Below are 18,962 nucleotides of genomic sequence, written 5' to 3' on the forward strand. Positions count from 1 at the left end.
CAGACAGGTGTGTGTCTCCCTCCCCTTCCCGGGGCATCCTTCTGGCCACAGGCTGAGACCAGCCAACTAACCCAAGGCTCAGCTACCCGGTGGGGCTGGTGACACAGCTCCTGTGCTGCATTACAGAGCTGGTATTCATGCAGTTCTCAGAGCAGAGAAGAGAAGCCTGGTGCAGATGGTGGGTGTTGGCCCCTTGACTGTGTGGTCTCACTGCCAGAGTGGGAGGTTCACCTTCACTCTCCCGAGAGGTTCATATCTGAATTCTGCCTCAGTCTTGCCCCTGCTCTAACAGAAATCCAAAGCAACCACTGGTGCGCTGTTCGGTGAGGCATTGAATCAAGGCCAGTTCAGCATGTGGAGAAAGCCACTCGCCTCAGGAAATGGATTTGAACCCACCTTTCCTTCTGGAGGCCAGAACATCCAGGGAAAGGAAAGACAGTATCTTACATCTGGCACCTTAGACCACGCAGCCATCTCGACACTGCTGGAAAGAATGCTCTTGAGCCACTAATTTTCTTTAATATTTTATGAGTCAGGCGGACAGTTTCCATACACAACTGTAGCACAACTCTTTCAACACCAAACAGCAATTCTTCAGCACAGCAGGTTTTTATACACAGTCACCCTGACCTAACGCTGGGACGTGCTTTGACTTTAGCTGAAAAGAAATGGATGAAGGAGAAACTGCCAGTTTGCCACCTTGAGGGTTGGAATTCTTCTATCATCATCTTTGCAAAATAGGTGGCAACCAAGCACCCAGGTGATGGGAGATCTTATTGTCTCCTATTCTCCCCCATCCTTAGATATTAAAGTTTCATGAAAGGAAAAAAATAACCAATGAGGAAGAAGGCAGAGCTCTTAAGGATTCTTCCAGAAATGAGCTGGCCCCACAGAAGAGGTAGCAGGACTGTTTCTACCTGGCTTAGAACAAGCGACTAGTTACAAGTTAGACCCATGTGCTAACCAGTACACTGCAGAAAATACACACTGGTGTTTTGGTGCTTTTCTGAAGTGTTCTCGGGAGCCAGTGCATCAGCAAGTTTCCCTTCGAAGAACGGGCAAGCAAAGGGTACGAAGAACTTCTAAAAACTTCATCAGTAGCAGTGGTGCAACAGCTTCTCCAATTCGCCTTTCTCACAAGGAGGAGAAACAGAGACAAACCTTCCAACCAACAATGTTCATATCTGCTCAGTGTTTCCTGCCACCGCCCAGGGACCCCTTCAAAAACCAGGACAGCAAAATGCAAGACCCTCAATGGATTCTCTTCTTGCCATTGGTTGCACCCACAGCACTTAGGAGAGGCAGACGTGGTGTTCCCAGGCTCCAGCCCCAGTGCACAGGAGGCCCAGCAGCACAGTCACAGCCCTGCCAGGCCCAGGAGAGGGAGCAGATGGAAACAAGCCCTAAAGGCAGAGTGCAGCGTGTAAGCTGGGGGAGAGAAGAGTCAGTGATACACAAGCAGCCGGTCCTCTGGTGTAAAGCACAGAGCTCAGGACTCTGCCTCTTGCAATCTGAGTTAAACTCCTCAGTAGGACTGCCTCAGTGTCCCTTCCTCACAGCAGTGCAGGCTTGTTCCACCTTTACTGCTCTACCCAGCTCTGAGCCCCTGCACAGGTAATGGCGCACAAGCTGCCTGCTTCAGTGACTGCTCCGCTCCTGTCCCCAGCATGTGCAAAAGCTTTCTCCCAATAGCACGTATGTTCCATACTGTTCAGGGGGTCACCGTCATGCCTGCCCTGCAGACAGCCACAGACACCCCAGCCAGGCTGCCACCTCCCCTCCGGCAGCCCCAGGTTTATTTAACACAAACCATCACCTTCCCCTTCTCAATGACACTTTTCCCATCACACTTTTGAACTCTCCATCTCTTGTCCTTGTGTAAGTGAGTCGGATGAGCACCGAGCTCCACATTTCTCACCGTCCCCTGGATAATCATAGCTCATGTACATGCCCAGTGCACAGCTGGAGCGAATGCAGAAAGCCCTGAAGCTGCAGAGCACTGAAGGGGGACAGTCAGCTGGGGAAAAGTTTTCTTCTCTCCTCCTTGGGCAGGTGAGGACAGAAATGAAGAGAAGAAAATCCTCTGCCACACTCCAAAGAGGATGGAATTATCCATTTGTACTGTCTTTGCTTCCACCAAATCGGAGAACAAGAACAGCCGTGTGCTACCAAAGGCCAAGACACCAGTGCAAGCTGGGAGACACCTGCTGTATTGGCTGAGAAAATCAATATCAATGCAAGAAAGAAACTGCCTAGGAGGGGATGTGATGGGAACCCATGACACTGGGGGAGGGTGGAAGCCTTCTCACCATGTACCAGAGGTTGCAGTCACTACCCCAATTTACCTCACAGTCTGCTGCCCAGCAGATGGAGTCAAGGGTGTATAAGTGTAGGTGTGTATAAGTGTGTATAAGTGTGTTGCACAAAGTCCAGGTCTCCTCAGGGTCTCTCACAACTACTGAGATGGAAACACAGTTAATATCAGGAAATTCTATGATATAAGTCACTGATAGCAACTCCAGTTCCCAATTCCCTCTCCTCCAGCCCAAAGGCAGCATTCTGGCGTAAACCACCCCCCCGCCCTTAGGATTTAGCCTCACTGTCCCTTAACCCCTTCCCCTCGGTCCCAAGCGGCCCCAGTTCCCCAACGGGGGCTGCCCTGCAGAAGGGTTTAGTACCTCACAGGAAGTGCCCCACACCAGCTCTCATTTGACACTGGAGAGTTTGCCTCTGTTCCCGCACTGAGAGATCCGTTATTTCCTTACAGCCTCTCCTGTGCCAGGAAGGTTTCACGGGCTGAATGACGAGTGTGTCAGGAAAGTGCCAATCAAACCAGCCAGTGATTCAATTTAAATGTAAGACTGAATTTCCCGCCCTTGTGCTCCTGGGCAGCCTCCTCTGTGGGCAGCACCGTGTGAGCGCGGTGAGCCCAGGGTCCATCACAGACTACACAGATGGGGCTTTGATCCTTTACACAGAACAGTTTCAGAGCCTTCTGATGCTCCCCACACACCCCGTCCCCTCCGGCTCCCTTCACTGCCAGCAAACTCAGCCCTCTGAGCAGTTCCACTACGTTTGCAGCTGCCTGTTGGGCCGGAGGTGTCTCTGCCACACAGTCTCTCTGCACTGAGGGCAGGAGGGGGCTGGATCGGGCCCCCCCCAGCACTGGCTGAGGCAGGCTGGGCAGAAGTTGTACCCACGATCTGTAATCACGGGGTCCTTGAAATGCTCCAGACAGACGGGACACGTCGCTTCCTCCTGGAGACTTTTCACAGGGCTCACTGCAGCCCTGGCTCCCTCTGGGCTGGGGAACAGGGCTAGTTTCAGCTTCCTCAGTTCAGACTAGGCCCGGTCTGCAGCAAATACTGGGCATTCCCCTTCCCGGAACTGACTCGGCTCTTGGCTGAAGTGGGCAGAGCCAGCTGGTGTCATTGCAGCCCTGGGGGCTTTGGGGAAAAGCCGACCACACTTGGGCGCCCAGCCTGCAATCTGCCACTTGTGCTGCTGTGGCAGGTCACTGGGGCTGCACGTGGACACCAGAATCCCCCACTCCTGATAAGCTGCCAGAACTGGGTGTGTCTAAGGGGTGATATTCAACCCTAGGGAGAATTCAGTGAATTTAATACAAAGTTCTGACAGAATTAATATTTATAGTATTTTACATTTATCTCCTGACACACTCCCAGCTGCAAAGGTTTTATCCATTTCAATGGGCAGAGCCGTGGGAAGCTCTGCATGGTAGGAGGTGAGACAATACGGTGCTCAGACAGTAGTTACTGAACGGCAGCAGACATCCATTCCAAACTCCAAACTTCGTAACCGTTAAAACCAAAACTGTCAAGAGCACATCTGGAACCCTCAGAACTCCACAGCCTGACATCCAACTCTGCCAAGGGCTCCCGTCGCCTCATTCCTCTGGGCCCTGTCTGTGCCCTTCAGTAATTCCAAACTGGAATTTCAGTTTCTGGAGTGAAATGGATATTTACTGGCATCTATTGATCACAGAATCATAGAGTGCTAGGACAGGAAGGGACCTTGAGAGGTCATTGAGTCCAGCCCCCTGCCCTCGTGGCAGGACCAAGTACTGTCTAGACCATCCCTGATATATATCTATCCAACCTGTTCTTAAATATCTCCAGAGATGGGGATTATGCAACCTCCCTTGGCAATTTATTTCAGTGTTTGACCACCCTGACAGTTAGGAACTTTTTCCGAATGTCCAACCTAGACCTCCCTCGCTGCAGTTTAAGCCCATTGCCTCTTTTTCTATCCTCAGAGGTTAACAAGTACAAGTTTTCTCCCTCCTCCTTATAACATCCTTTTAGATACCTGAAAACCGCTATCATGTCTCCCCTTAATCTTCTTTTTTCCAAACCAAACAAGCCCAATTCTTTCAGCCTTTCTTCATAGCTCATGTTCTCTAGACCTTTGGTCATTCTTGTTGCTCTTTTCTTGACCCTTTCCTATTTCTCCACATCTTTCCTGAACTGCAGTGCCCAGAACTGGACACAATACTCCAGCTGAGGCCTAACCAGCGCAGAGCAGAGGAACAGAATGACTCCTCCTGCCTTGTTCACAACACGCCTGTTCACACATCCCAGAATCATGTGTGTTTTTTTTTTTTTGCAACAGCATCACACTGTTGACTCATATTTAGCTTGTGGTCCACTCGAACCCCTAGATCCCTTTGTGCTGTAGTCGTTCCCAGACAGTCTCTCCCCATTCTGTGTGTGTGACACTGATTGTTCCTTCCCAAGTGGAGCACTTTGCATTTGTCCTTATTAAACTTCATCCTGTTTACCTCAGACCATTTCTCCAGTTTATCCAGATCATTTTGAATTATGACCCTGTCCCCCAAAGCAGCTGCAACCCCTCCCAGCTCGGTATCATCTGCAAACATAATAAGTGTATTTTCAATGCCAATATCTAAATCATTGATGAAGATATTGAACAGAACCGGTCCTAGGACAGACCCCTGCGGAACCCCACTTGTTATACTTTTCCAGCAGGATTGAGAACCATTAAGAACTACTCTCTGAGTACAATTCTCCAGCCAGTTATGCACCCACCTTATAGAAGCCTCATCGAAGTTGTATTTGCCCAGCTTTTTTATAAGAATATCATATGAGACCGTATCAATGCTTTACTAAAGTCTAGGTATACCACATCTACCCCTTCTCCCCTACCCACAAAGCTCATTATCCTATCAAAGAAAGCTATCAGATTGGTTTGACGTGATTTGTTCTCTACAAATCCATGCTGACTGTTTCCTACCACATTACCACCTTCCAAGTGCTTGCAGATTATTTCTTTAATTTCCTGCTCCATTATCTTTCCTGGAACAGAATTTAATCTGACTGGCCTTTAGTTTCCTGGGTTATTCTTATTCCCCTTTTTATAGATGGGCACTATATTTGCCCTTTCCCAGTCTTCTGGAATCTCTCCTGTCTCCCATGATTTTCCAAAGATGATAGCTAAAGGTCAGATACCTCCTCTATCAGCTCCTTGAGTATTCTGGGATGCATTTCATCAGGCCCTGTTGACTTGCAGACATCTCCTTTTTTAATCGATTTTTAATTTGTTCTTTTTATATTTCAACTTCTAACCCTACCCCTTTCCCTCTAGCATTCACTGTGTTAGGCAATCCTTCCTCAGACTTGTCAGTGAAGACCAAAACAAAGAAGTCATCCACCCTAAGACTCTGGAACAATAAAGGAACATAAAAAATAATCTGTCTGTCTGTCTGTCTCTTGAAAATCTTATGCCCTGCATGGATCAATCTCATTTTTGAATAGTTTTCCTAAATTCTGGGGTCTTAGAGGTGTGTCACTGTGCTGTGAAGGTCACAACCCCAGCTGGGTGCATGAAAGAATGAGCTAAGTCCCTGGAGGAGAGGTGCGTTGATGGCTCTTTAGCCAGGACTGTCAGGGAGGAGACCCCATATGCTGGGTGCCCCTGGCATCTGAGTGCCAGAGGAGATGATGTGCTGTATAGCACACAGGGCTCTGTGGTGCAATGGAAAACAAGTTGGACTGCTAAGCTGCCATGGCTGTGTGGAGTTAAGGACAGTCATTCAAAGGCTGTGGGTTGAAATGCCACCAGAGTCACTGTAATGTGCATGGCCTGTTGGGAGGGCTGGGGAAGATGGAAGGGCAGGTCCTCCACACAGCAGGGATCTACTCTCCAGAGACCTCAGCTCTGTCCACTCCCTCACTGGTGCTGCCACAGTTGTCACCTGTTTAGGCTGTTATTTCCGCCAGTCACTCTGCTGCCAGGAACCCCCCACCATGGGGCAGCTGCCTCATTCACCAGCATGTCACAACTCAGGGGGCAGCTCCTGCTATGGGGAGTCTCCTCCATGGGACAGCTGCACCTTTACCCAACATGACAGCTCCACTTCCAGGGACCCCTGCCATGGGGTGGCTGCTGCATTCCCTGGCCCCCCTCCTGGGATGTTTCACAGCCCCTATTCTCAGCACACACGCCTACTAGGGGGCTGTGGATCCCCCATTCTCTGCTCCCCTTCATCTCGCTGTGGTACATCCATCTCTGGGGCCTCATCATGAGGAAGCAGCCCCCTATCGTGGAAAAGCCCTGACACAGGAGAGAAGCTCCCCTATCCCCAGAGACTGGTGTCTGGTGTTTGCCAGAGGGCCATGTGGTCACTCTTTGGAGTTCCCTTTCTACATTGTCCCAGTTTCCCTCTCCTCCGTCTCTGGGGAGTCCAAACTGCCCAACCTTAGATGGAACCACTTCTCCAGCGTGACACCAACTTCCGCACACTGAGACCTTTTATCCCTCCCAAGGCGAGTTCCCTAAGTGCCAGGTTGCAACCCCCACACACCAGGGAGTAAACACCTGCTCCGATGAAAGGCTTCAAGTCCCAGTACGGCTACTTTGGGGCTCACCAGAGACGTCTTCCACCCACTTCCCGAAGATCTCAGTTCAGCTCCAGTCTTGTCACTGACGTGTCTTTATTTGTCACCTCTCACACAGCCAGTGTTCCCCAATCGGTGTTCCCCAAAGTGACAGTCAGGGTTTCCCGGTCGGGTTCAGCAACCTGTGGCTCCAGAGCTGCACGGGGCTTAATGCATCATTTGCAGGTCTGGGTGCTGCCACTGCTGACTCCTCTGCCACTGCTGGAAGGGGAGTCAGGCAGGTTCTGCGTTGTCCTGTCGGGCCCTCCGGACTAGAGTTGGAGGAGCAGAGGTACATTCAAGCCTCAGATTGGGTGAGGTATTTGGGAGGGTTTGGGGCTTAGAGAGGTTAAGCCTGGGGGTGAGGGTGTCAGATTTGGGCTGAGAGTGATTTAGCCTGGGGATGAGGGGGTAGATATTAGCTGGGAGGGATTAAGCCTGGAGATGAGGGGGGCAGATTTGTGCTGAGAGGGGTTAAACCTGGGGATGAGGGGGCAGATTTGGGCTGAGAGAGGTTAAGCCTGGGGATGGGGCGGCAGATTTGGGGCTGAGAGGGGTTAAGCCTGGGGGTGGGGGGGCAGATTTGGTCTGAGAGGAGTTAAGCCTGGGGATGTGGGGGGCAGATTTGGGGCTGAGAGGGGTTAAGCCTGGGGATTGGGGGGGCAGATTTGGTCTGAGAGGGACTAAGACTGGGGATGGGGGGGCAGATTTGGGGCTGAGAGGGGTTAAAGGGTTATTTGGGATTCTGTGAAAATCTTTCAAGTTTAAAAGTTTCTGTGGCCAAGTGAAATTGGGAAACACTGACCCAGGCAATCACACACAGCCGGTGTCCTCCGCCTCCCCCGCCAGCCCCCCTGTGCTCAACAAGGGAGCGCAGCTCATCCCTTCCAGGGTGGGGGTCTCAGCTGATTGTAGGGAGAAAAAATGGGTCCTGATGTCGAAAGTTTGCTCCTGCCTGATGTAAACCATCAGAACAGCCCTTATGGGTCACAGAAAAGGATCATAAAGGCAAGTGGCCTTATAGTGGCCAAAGCCAAGTGCAGCAAAGCCCAACACCCAGGCAGCACTGGGAGTGGAACGTAGGGTCTCCTCTTTACAAGGCACCTGCTTTAACCAGCTAATTCATAGAGCCCGTCATCATCAGCAACAGCCATGAGCTCAGCGCCCGTTGCTGCCCGACGCCTCCCTCACGATTTCCTTCCATCTTTCCCTGTTCAGTGCGGAGTGGCTCAGTTTGCGTAACGACCTCTGCACCCATCTACTGTGTCATCTACCCAATCTCTGTGGGCTCTGCTTCTCCTACAGAAACAGTCTGTTACTGCAAATACCAGGGGCGTGATTGCTGGTTCATCGTTCATTCTGCAGATCCACCCAAACAGCTGTAACTTCCGTTGTGTAACCTCCTGGAGCAGGGTCTCTTGGGGGTATCTTCCTGTATAATTCCTGGATAAGTCCCCATGTGTTTCTCCCACACGGTCTTGTTTGTGAACTGTCCAGAGTGTGAAGTTGGTTTCTTGCTTCAGGACTGTGAAGAGACCTTGGAAAGGTGAATTCGGAAGCAGCACTTAGCTGAGCACTGGCTGTTTGTTCAAACCTGTTTCTGGAGGAGGCCTTTTCCAGGGTGGCTTGTAGACCTAGGGGTATGATTCTTACTTTGGCTGAGAGAGGTCCTAGGTTCAAATCCCAAACAATCCCTTCTTCTGCCTTCCTCTCATAACTTACATGTGCACCTTTAAGGGAGCGACTTGCTGTTGAGTCTGCCCCGTGACCCTGTCTGCAGCTGTGCCTGGCTCCCTTATTTCGATGTGTGCTACTTTGGCGTGTAGACGTTCCCTCGCTGTGCCTATTTCGATGTTGGGCTGAGCAACGTCGAAGTTGAACATCGACGTTGCCAGCCCTGGAGGACGTGTAGACGTTATTCATCGAAATAGCCTATTTCGATGTCGCAACATCGAAATAAGCTATTTCGAAGTTGGGTGCACGTGTAGACGTAGCCTCTGACTGCAGGAAGCAGAGCCCTGGGTGGTGGTCTTCACCCCTCTTGAGATGACCCTTCCACTTCTGAACAGGCTGGTATTGCACACTGGGCACCTCTCACCCTCAGCTGGCAGCATGCACTCTGCCCTCATTGCTTCCCTGGAGCTGCTCTTTCTCCCAGGACCCCTCTGTCCGCCCTGGGCTTCCTTAGCATGTGGCCCATGGCACTTCCTCCAGTCAGACACTGAGCTGTCCAGGCCCATTCCTGTGGAGACGAGATTTGAATCATTGAATCCTAGAGCTGGGAGGGACCTCAGGAGGTCATCCACTCCAGACCCCTGCCTAAAGGAGGACCAACCCCAACGAAATCATCCCAGCCAGGGCTTGCTCAAGCCAGGACTTGAAAACCTCTAGGGATGAAGATTGCACCACCTGTCTATGTAAAGCACTGCAGTATTTCACCATCCTCCTGGTGAACTAAAAGCAGCACGACCCAAACACTGGGCTATTGCTGCTTTGGATTGGATTGGAACCAAGATCGTAATAGCCACAATGCAGAGCACTAACCGCTGTGTGATCGCAGGTGGCTACAGGAGGGCTATAGGGAGCACTTTCCTTTCTCAGGCTTTGCCTGACAGTCTGATGTGAGGCTGGAAGGCCTGGGGAGGTGATGGAGAGCAGAGAAAGCCAGTGCAGCAGCTGTTGGGGACGGCTGGTTCCCTTGGCCTTGCGTTGCTGGTGTCTCTTCCTGTGTGAGGTGGGTGTTGCCGTGTTGAAGAACTGGGGAATCCTCTCCTGGCCCACACCCCAGCTGCAGCCCCTCCCTTAGCCGGGGGTGGTGACTCTGGCCTGCTCCCTGCCAGCCACTCAGCCTGTTTCCCTCAGCTCTGTTGCTCTCCTGCCCAGAGGGGTCAGGGGAAGGACAACAGGAAACACCCTTCAGTGGCCGGCATGGGGCTGGGACTCACGAGTTTGGTGCTCTGAGTACCAGGCCCTGGCCAGCTGAGCTCTCCAGCCTGCAGAGAAGGGCCTCCCAAGGGGCCTTCTGGAAATGAGCAACAGGCAGCTGCAGGGCCCCTGGCCCCTGAATGAGATTTTCTCCCCTCCCCCACCAGCCTGGCCTCCCCTTTCTCCCTCTGTCACCCATCCCCCACTGCTCTGAGCCCAGCTAGGGGGGTCCCCTCAGCCCCGGCTGCCCCTTGCCAGCTGTCCTGGGCCCTGCAGTGTGTCCCTCAGACCCTGTCTCTCCCACCCCTCCCCACTGCCCTGATCCCCTTGTCCCCTCAGACTCTGCCGACCCCCCACTGCTCTTTTCCCCTCCTCCCTCAGCCACAAGCCCAGCCGGGTTCCCCCCACACCTGCCACCCCTCCCCACTGGCAGCCGCCCTCCCCCTCCCTCTGCCCTGCACCGTCACACACTGAGACCTTGGCCCTGCCCAGGGGCTGGGTGAGAACAGAGACAGCCTGTGGGTGCAGCCCCTGCCTGGGGGGATCCTGCCCCGCTCCCACCTGCACCATTCATGTCCCTGCAGGGGTTTTGCTCCCAGCAGGACAAGGACATTTCGAGGGGAAGCAAAGGGAAGCCACAGGAGGGGTCCCAGGCTGCTCCCCGGCAGTGCGGGTGCATCAGTTCAGCACTGGGGGCAGCTGGGGGAGGGGGAATTACCACTGGGGGGGCAGAGCTGGGTGTGAGCACCTGGGAGTGAGACTCTCCCTGTCGCTCACTAGCGTGGGGTGTCTCTGCAGTGGCAGGGCTGGGGCAGGAGCTGCTCCCGCAGACAGGGCAGAACGTAGCTCCTGCCGGCTCAGGCAACTGTGTGTGTGTTACAAATGTGCTGCAGGAGCTGGTTAGCACCGACCTGTCTGGAGAGGGCCAGGAGGCAGCACACACTGTGACCGGGATTCCCTCGTGCTCAGTGGCCCAGGACTTAGTGCTGAGCACTGGGCTGCACAGACCTGGTGGTGAATAACAAGAATCAAGGGCATCACCTCCCTGCCTTAGTAACAGACAAAGGGCTTTGGGGTTCCTCCCATGCTCCCCACGCCCCCTCTGCAGCCACCTCAGCCGTCCACCTGTCAGTGTCTGTTACTTCTTCCTCCAGAAGGACGGCAGCCGCCTCCTGCAGCTCTGAACTCTCCAGCACAGCCCAGAGGTGCTGCAAAGCAGGTGAGAGGCAGCCAGAAATATTTGGCCAGGCACCACTGGGTGCTGCTTTCCTCATCCCCATGTACCTGGGAGGTCCATGGCCAGGGGAGCCACAGAGCCTCTCTGGGACTTTTCTCCTCACTCGTTTGGGTTTTGTCAGTGACAAACAAAGGGATGTGAGAGGAGAGTAACTCTCCCTCTCCTGCCCTGCCCCACTGCCACCTTCTGTGTGCACAGACAGCCCCAGAGAGCCCCAGCGCTGGGAGGATCAGACTCTGCTCTTGCAGCCAGAGGAGTCACCTTCCCAACACCAGTCCCAGCTCCCTTTGCCTGAGCTCTGCTCTGTGACTGGATGCTTTCCTAATGCCCCTCTCCCATCAGCCTTTACCTTCCCCACCAATGGCTGGGATTGCCAAGGGAGGGCTCTTCTGTTCCCCAGACACAGGCAGGAAAATGTTGTTGAAGACGTTCCCCAAGGTACCACTGGGAACTGAACCCAGGATCTTCTGTTTACTAAACAGGTGCTTTAGCCAGCTGAGCCCTGGTGTCCCCCTTGTTTGAGCTGTGGGTCCTGACAAAGGGGTGTCTGTGTTAATCTGTGTCTTCAACCAGAAAGCAGCCCTGGAGCACTTTAAAGGTTATTAACCCAATTTATCAAGTGCTGAGCTTTTGTGGGGCTGAACCACTGTGATGAACTGCCCACAACCAGCCCTTCCCACTCCCCAGCACAGACATTGTGCCTGAGGGAAGCCTCCTCTCTCCCCACCTGCCCCAGTGCAGGATCCCACCAGCAGAGCCTGGAGTCCTGCCCGTCCTCTGCTCCCTCAGCCTGAGTCCCCCCCTCACTTTCACTCTGTGCTCCCCACTCCCTCCTTTCTCCCTGTTCACACCCCAGGGGTGGGGCGAGGAGGGCCCAGCTGTGGGGCACAGTTATCTCCTGTCTCTCACGGAGGGGGGATGGGCTGCGCTGCCCCAGCTGGAGCTCGTCAGGGGGAGTGTTTGATGCAGCGTAACGAGAAGAACATTTTGCCTTTCTGTCTCCTTCTGCCCTTCAGTCCCACTTGTGACCCTCCACACAACCCCTTTGCTCTGTTACCAGCCCAGTGCAAATCCCTGTGCCCTGGGGGTGGGGCTGACTTTACAGCTTTCCCTGTGTGAAACCTTTGAGCAGGGCCGGGGGCTGTGACTGGGCAGTTGCAGGTCAGGGTCCGCTGGGGTCGTGGGGCTCCTGCTCGTGTCTGGTGCCCCTCCCCATGTCACGGATGTTTGTGCCGTGTGGGGTGTTTTCCTGACCATCCAGTGCCGCGGTCGGGGGTACCCTTGCCTGGGCAAATCCTCCTTGCTGAAGACCTGCAGGTGGACCATGGCAAGACCCATGTGGGCATCAGTGGGGAGCCACAGACCCCCCCCCATCTGCCTTGGATGAAGACTGTGAATGCAGGGAGCTGAACTGGGGATCATTGTTGGCCTCTCCAGGGTATGAGTAGGATCCATGGCTCCAAACACCTTCCTGGGTGAGGCTCCTGCTTCTGTCCTGGCCGGGGGCCGGGCATCAGTGGGAAGAGCAGAGACCCCCCCCCATTCTGGTGCCAGCCTCACAAGCAGAACTCTGGTTCCTTTTCTGACCCCACGGCTGCTCTGCTCTCCCCCCTGCCCAGGCCTTCCTGCCCTTGCTGGAGCAGGCTGCCCAGGGAAGCCCCCAGAGAGGGCTGCGCTGCAGCAAGGTGGCCATCGTCAACATGTCCAGCATGGCTGGCTCCATCCAGAATGTCTGTGGCTGTTACATGGTCCAAATCATCTCCTATCGCTGCAGCAAGGTACAGGGCACACCCAGCAGGGCCTGACTGCTGCCTGGGTTTGCTACTTGCACAAAATCCCTGTCCCTCGGTTTATTCCCCTTGTTCCCCATCCGACTGCCGCCACTCCAGCCTCCAGCGCTGTGTTGGGCAGGGCCGGCAGATTTTGTCTGCCTGCAATTCACTTGGGCTTTAGATCAGAGTTCCCATCCAGTGAGGAACTTTCTGTTGTGCCTTCATCCCGCCGGAGAAATCCCCACGCTGAGATGCTGCCCATTGCCTCTGCAGAGCGGAGGATACCAAGAACCCACACCTGACTCCCTGCCAGCCCTGGGCAGGCCCACTTGCCTGGAGCTTTGGTCCATGCTACCTAAAGGCAGCAGCAGCATAACCAATACCAGGGTAACAAGAAGAAAAAGAGAGAACTTTTATTTTGTTCCAACAATATTCGTGCTGCGAGCCTCATGACTAGATGGAAGAGTCACAAAGTAAAACACATGGGAAGTCTCCACCCTGGGCCTGGAACTGAGTTACAAGGAGAGGAAAAGACCATTTCTAACAAGTGCCCAGACATCAGATCCCACTTCCCACACCAGCAAACAATAAAGCTGAACGGATCTGTCTGAACTTTCCCCACTCACAGAAGATGGGAGGGGCTGTTCTTGGAGGGACCTTTCTGTGTCTCTCCCTCATGGCTGGGAAGAAGAAACAAGAAAAGACAGAGAACAGAAGAGGGAGGAGCCAAAATTCAATTCTTACCCCCCATTCCTACAGGCCAACCCCACCTGGCTGAGGAGGTTAACCCTTTTACTCCCAGGCTGCTGGCGAACCCTCATCATCATGACGCGCCCCCCAAATCACAGACATTGCTGGAAAGCCTCTGGCCACACTGGCTGTGATTTCTACCTGGAGGTCTGAGATAAGACATAGAAAATAAATACATGCACACATTACGTTCTTAGCAACTACATGAGAAATAACAAAATGCTCCGAGTACCAACACAGATATAGGGAATGTCCTATGTACTTGAGTCCAGAAATTCCTTTTTGGAGGGGGCGTCAGCTGCCTTGTTAGAGGCTCCTGAAATGTGCTGCACATCAAAGTCAAAGTCTGGGAGTGCCAAACTCCACCGAAGCAGTTTCTTGTTGGTTCTTTTGACTGAATGAAGCCATCGAAGAGCAGAGTGGTCAGTGTGAAGGTGGAAGCGTCGCCCCCACACATATGGTCTTAGCTTCTCCGGAGCACATACAATCGCATGGCACTCTCTCTCTGAGACAGACCAGTGGCTCTCTCTTTCAGACATTTTTTTTGCTGAGAAATACAACAGGGTGAAATTGTTGATTTGGTCCTTCCGGCATCAGAACTGCTCCTACGCCCCACTCAGAAGCATCTGTGGTGACGAGGAAAGGCTTGTCGTAGTCTGGGGTCCTCAGCATAGGCTCAGTCATAAGAGCCGTCTTGAGCTGGTTAAAAGCTTCCTGGCACTGGTCAGTCCACTTGACCCCGTTGGGTGGGTTTTTCTTGGTTAGATCTGTTAGAGGTGCAGCGACCTCACTGTGATGTGGTACCAATTGCCTGTAATACCCGGCCAACCCTAAGAAGGACAGAACCTGTTTTTTTGACTTTGGGACAGGCCACTTTATTATAGCCTCTATCTTGGCCTGCAGAGGGTTGATCGTGCCTTGACCCACCTGGTGCCCAAGGTAGGTCACCCTGTTCAAGCCAATTTGACATTTTTTTGCCTTAACTGTTATCCCTGCCTCCTTTATGCGTTGGAAAACAGCTTGGAGATGTTCTAGGTGCTCTGCCGATGAATCAGAAAATACAGCCACATCGTCAAGATAGCCTTACCTCTGGCCCTTCTGGAAATTCGATCATCCCCATCTCAAAGGCACAAATTAAGTCCCTTTGAAATCGTTACGGGACGCCCTATGTGAACAATGGCTACCATTACCCCAGTCTCAGACCTAAACTTGACTCACAGCACACTCCTACAGTATTGCAAGGGGCTGATGCAAGCTGAGTCACCTCCATTCACAGGTACGAGCAGCCTGGCCAAGGAAACCCACCTCTGACACCTGTCACACCCTTGAGCCAGGTGATTGGGTGTACGTGTGACACCACTTTTGAAAGCACACCTTGGAACCCCGCTGGAAGGGTCCAGGCCAGGAACTGCTCATTACCCAGACAGCTGTAAAGCTATCCGGCATGGCAGCATGGATTCACGCTTCACAGTGTCAGAAAGCACCGTCACCAGCGGACCAAGCACCACCTCAGGACCCTGCAGAGCCAATTTTGGCTCCAGAAGAAGACGCAGAGGAACAGCCTGCAATACCTTACAACCTACGCCCCATAAAGGTTTCCAGAAGCAGACAGTAAGCAGCTAGCAGGACCTGAGAAGAAGCAGTAGTGAGCCTAGCGCCAGCTGCCTGGTGGACATAAAACCATGACGGCAGTTCCCTCGAGAGAGGTTGTCACAACCAGAAAGGGTCTTGCCTCCAAAATGTGTCCCTGGTGGAGCCTAATCCTCAGCTACAGGTGTCTTAAGGTCTGGGAAATCTGAAGTGACAATGACAATTCTTTTATTCAGCAGCAAGTGTGGATAGCTCAGACTCTCAAGGTCTCTAATTGTTGGGTCTGCAGCCACATCCCAGCTCACTCACGAGCTAGCGTCCCCATCATGGCAATTCCTCTTAATTCCTCAGACCTAACCAGAGGACCTCATCCACTTGAAAGGACGTGGAAAAGAAATGACACTTGGGGAATGGTGAGAACAAATGCTTCCAAATGGCTAAGTGTGGTGGAGGGAAAGGGCCACTGGTGCTGGGTTTGTAATGGGACAGGGCTGAATTTAGGGGGAAGCAGCTGTCTCCAATAGATTGTGACCCATGGTGTGTGGCCCTATTCAAATAAGATTGGCGAATGGCGAACCGGGTATGGGGATATGATTTTTTTCTCAACCTGGGATCAAACAGGAAAATCAATTTCTTACTCCCCTTACAGCCTCCCTGAGAAAAACAGGGCAATCTTTCAATGCCATGCAAATGTTGCCGCTCCCCACAAGGAAGATTATCCTGTGCCCTTTGAGGGATACTACTCGTCTTTTATAGATGCCTATATGTCAGAGAGGTGCAGCCAGCCATTCCCGGCTTTAATAGGGCATCATTGGGTGTGTGGCACAAAAGCTTTTTGCACGTTACCAGCTTTCTGGTAGGGTATCTGTTATCATGCTCAGCTTTTCCCGCAATTCCATGTGCTTCAATCCCTCCCGTGAAAGCGCCTCTGTAATTTTAGACAAAAAAGAAGGGAGTTGTCAGATGCCCAATGGTATGTGGATAATATAAGCCCTTTAACCTGGGAAGAACTGATCCAGCAGTTTTTTAAGGACTTTGGGCTTACCATCAGCCTAAAGAAGACAAACGTACTCGGTCAGGATGTTGCTGAATCCCCATCAATCAGCATTGACAACTATACGTTAGAGGTCGTCCACGAGTTCGTTTACCTCGGGTCCACCATTACTGACACCCTGTCGTCGGACACTGAGCTAAATAGGAGGATCGGAAAAGCGGCCACAACTCTGTCCAGACTCAGCAAGAGAGTGTGGAATAACAAAAAGCTGTACACTCACACCAAAATTCAAGTCTACAGAGCCTGCATCCTCAGCACCCTCCTTTATGGCAGCGAGACTTGGACCCTGTACGCCCGCCAGGAAAAGAGGCTGAACATCCTCCACTTGCGCTGCCTCAGGCGCATCCTTGGAATATCATGGAAGGACAGAGTGACCAACACCGCCATCCTCGAGCAAGCTGTAATCCCAGCCATGCACACCCTCCTCAGGCAGCGTCGGCTCTGCTGGCTTGGCCACGTCCACAGGATGAACGATGGAAGGATTCCAAAAGACATCCTGTATGGTGAGCTAACCTCTGGCAAAAGACCTCCCGGATGCCCCCCAGCTGCACTACAAAGATGTCTGCAAGAGAGACCTCAGAGAGGTAGACATCGAGCTGGACAACTGGGAAGAACTAGCAGATGACCGCAGCAGATGGAGGCAGGGGTTACACAAGGGTCTTCAGAAGGGCGAGATGAGGATCAGACAGCTAGCAGAGGAGAAGCGAGTGCACAGAAAGCACAATAAGGACTTACCAGACACCGACCAGCTCTGCAAGAGATGCAGCAGGGACTGTCACTCTCATGTGGTTCTTCAGAGTCACAGTAGACACTGTAAATGAAGTCCTCAATTGAAACTTTAAAGGGCGCGATCCATCGTCTATGCTGACTGAAGGATGCCTACGACTACCACCACCCCCCATCTCACCAAGGAGCAAATCATCCCATCTCTAGTTCCAACAGAGGACTTGCTGGGGGAAGAGGAAGTAAAAAGCAAAGCTGTGCTAGCTGGGAATTGAACCCAGGCCAACTGCATGGGAAGCAGCCATGCTAACCACTACACCACCAGCAGCTTTCTGGTCAAAATGGGCAACACCCAGAAATATGAATTTCCGAGCATGTGTTCTGCCACTCATGGTTCTTTTTTCATTATCTGTGACATATTAATATCATAGAAGCTCTGTTATCCTTCACTTACAGGGCACTGGGGTGGTCAATATTCATATGTGCCAGAGAGAGGGCTTAGCTACCCTGAATGCAAACCCAGCCACACCTGATTCATGGGCTGATGTCCTTCAGTAGATTTTCTCCTACTTCTTTACAATTACTGATGATTCTCCCAGCTGAAGGCAGGGAAATGTCTCCCACACAGAGGAAATCTGCCTCTCTGAGTGACAGTAGCTCTGTGAGTGGGACAAGCCAGGTCAGTGAGGGAAGCTGTGTGTGCAATCAGGGAGAAAGTTAAATCTCCACCCATTTGTAAAACCACTCTGGGTTGGGACAGAAAAAGGAGATTGAGGAAGAGGGTTTGTCCTACACAGGGGCCTAAAGATCGGTGAATCGAGCAAGAGTGAAATGTGGGTGGAGGTCAGTGGTAGATTATTAAACTTCAGACCTAGTGATCTTCTTTCAAATCCATGCCCCCCACTTTAAAAGACAGACATTTGTATGAAAATGGTTGTCTCACCTTTCCCAACACACTCTGAATTTCTGTTCTCTGGGGATCCTTAAAATGGAGATGAACCCTCAACATCTGCCAATGCAGGTAAACCCTTCCCTCAGTGGAAATCTGGCTACACAGAAAAACTGACAGTTGATACTGATGTGAGTAATTTTAGGTCTCATTTCTATAAAAAACGTGCTCATTCAGAGCCTATCAGATACATCACATTCAGCAGCAAGGTCTCCACACACTTTGTAATGTGTGCACACACAGGATGTCAATTACTCTGGGAATTCACAGGCAGGGCCATTATGTCCTCCCTTGGCTAGATATTCATTCACAATCACGGCCAAGCTTCTTTCTGTTAATTCTCTGCAGGCTGGTTAAAGTAAAAGTAAATTGAGCTCTTATCTTTACTCTGGAGGGTTCAGAGAAATGTCACCTTTCAGCCAGCTGGAGTCAGCAGCAAGAAGGGCTGGGCTCAATGTCTAAGGGAGAAGAGTGGTAGAGATGGGGCAGGAGGGAGTGTCCTGAGAGGTGAAACAGCTGGAGGTGGCGTGGAGTGTAGGGTGCCAGCCAGCCAAGAGTCACAGGTGCCCAGAAGAGCTAAAACTTGCAGGTCCCGTGGTGTAAATGGCTGCACTCAGGACTCTGAATTCTGTAATTGGAGTGAAAATTTTAGTGGGACCTCCTGGTGTTGTGGTGGTTTGCTGTAAATCTCTGTCTCTCCAGTGCTTGGGCTTCTTTATCCACAGGTGCACCTGAGTAAGTGTTTTCTCCTCCTGCTGGATGAGTGAGGCCCACTGGAGCTAGCTAGGTCTCTGGTTGGGCTGGCTCATCAACACAGCTGCAATAGGTCAGGGTTACCAATCTGTGTAGAGACACATGAGTTCTGAGGTTGTGTGTCTCACAGCTTCTCCTGATGCCCACACGATTAGTGCCTGTTCCTGGAGCTCCAGGCTGTTCCTACTGCACACATGGCACTTAAAGGAAGGAGCATCAAGAACAGGCTAAAAAAGTCCGGGCCCAGCAGGTGAGAGGAAGAGTCCCAGGCTGGAGCCCAGCTCACCCGTCC

The 18,962-nt window shown here is 52.3% G+C and overlaps 1 non-coding gene across 1 annotated transcript; it reads right to left on the reverse strand.

Annotated features, from left to right (window-relative positions):
• Positions 1–17,224: 17,224 nt before the first annotated feature.
• On the reverse strand, positions 17,225–17,296 carry TRNAG-CCC (transfer RNA glycine (anticodon CCC)). Its single transcript has one exon. It is a non-coding gene; the product is annotated as a tRNA-Gly (tRNA).
• Between the last annotated feature and the right edge of the window lie 1,666 nt (positions 17,297–18,962).

This window comes from Carettochelys insculpta, chromosome 7 (assembly GCF_033958435.1).
Source record: "Carettochelys insculpta isolate YL-2023 chromosome 7, ASM3395843v1, whole genome shotgun sequence".
Classification (NCBI taxonomy): Eukaryota; Metazoa; Chordata; order Testudines; family Carettochelyidae; genus Carettochelys; species Carettochelys insculpta.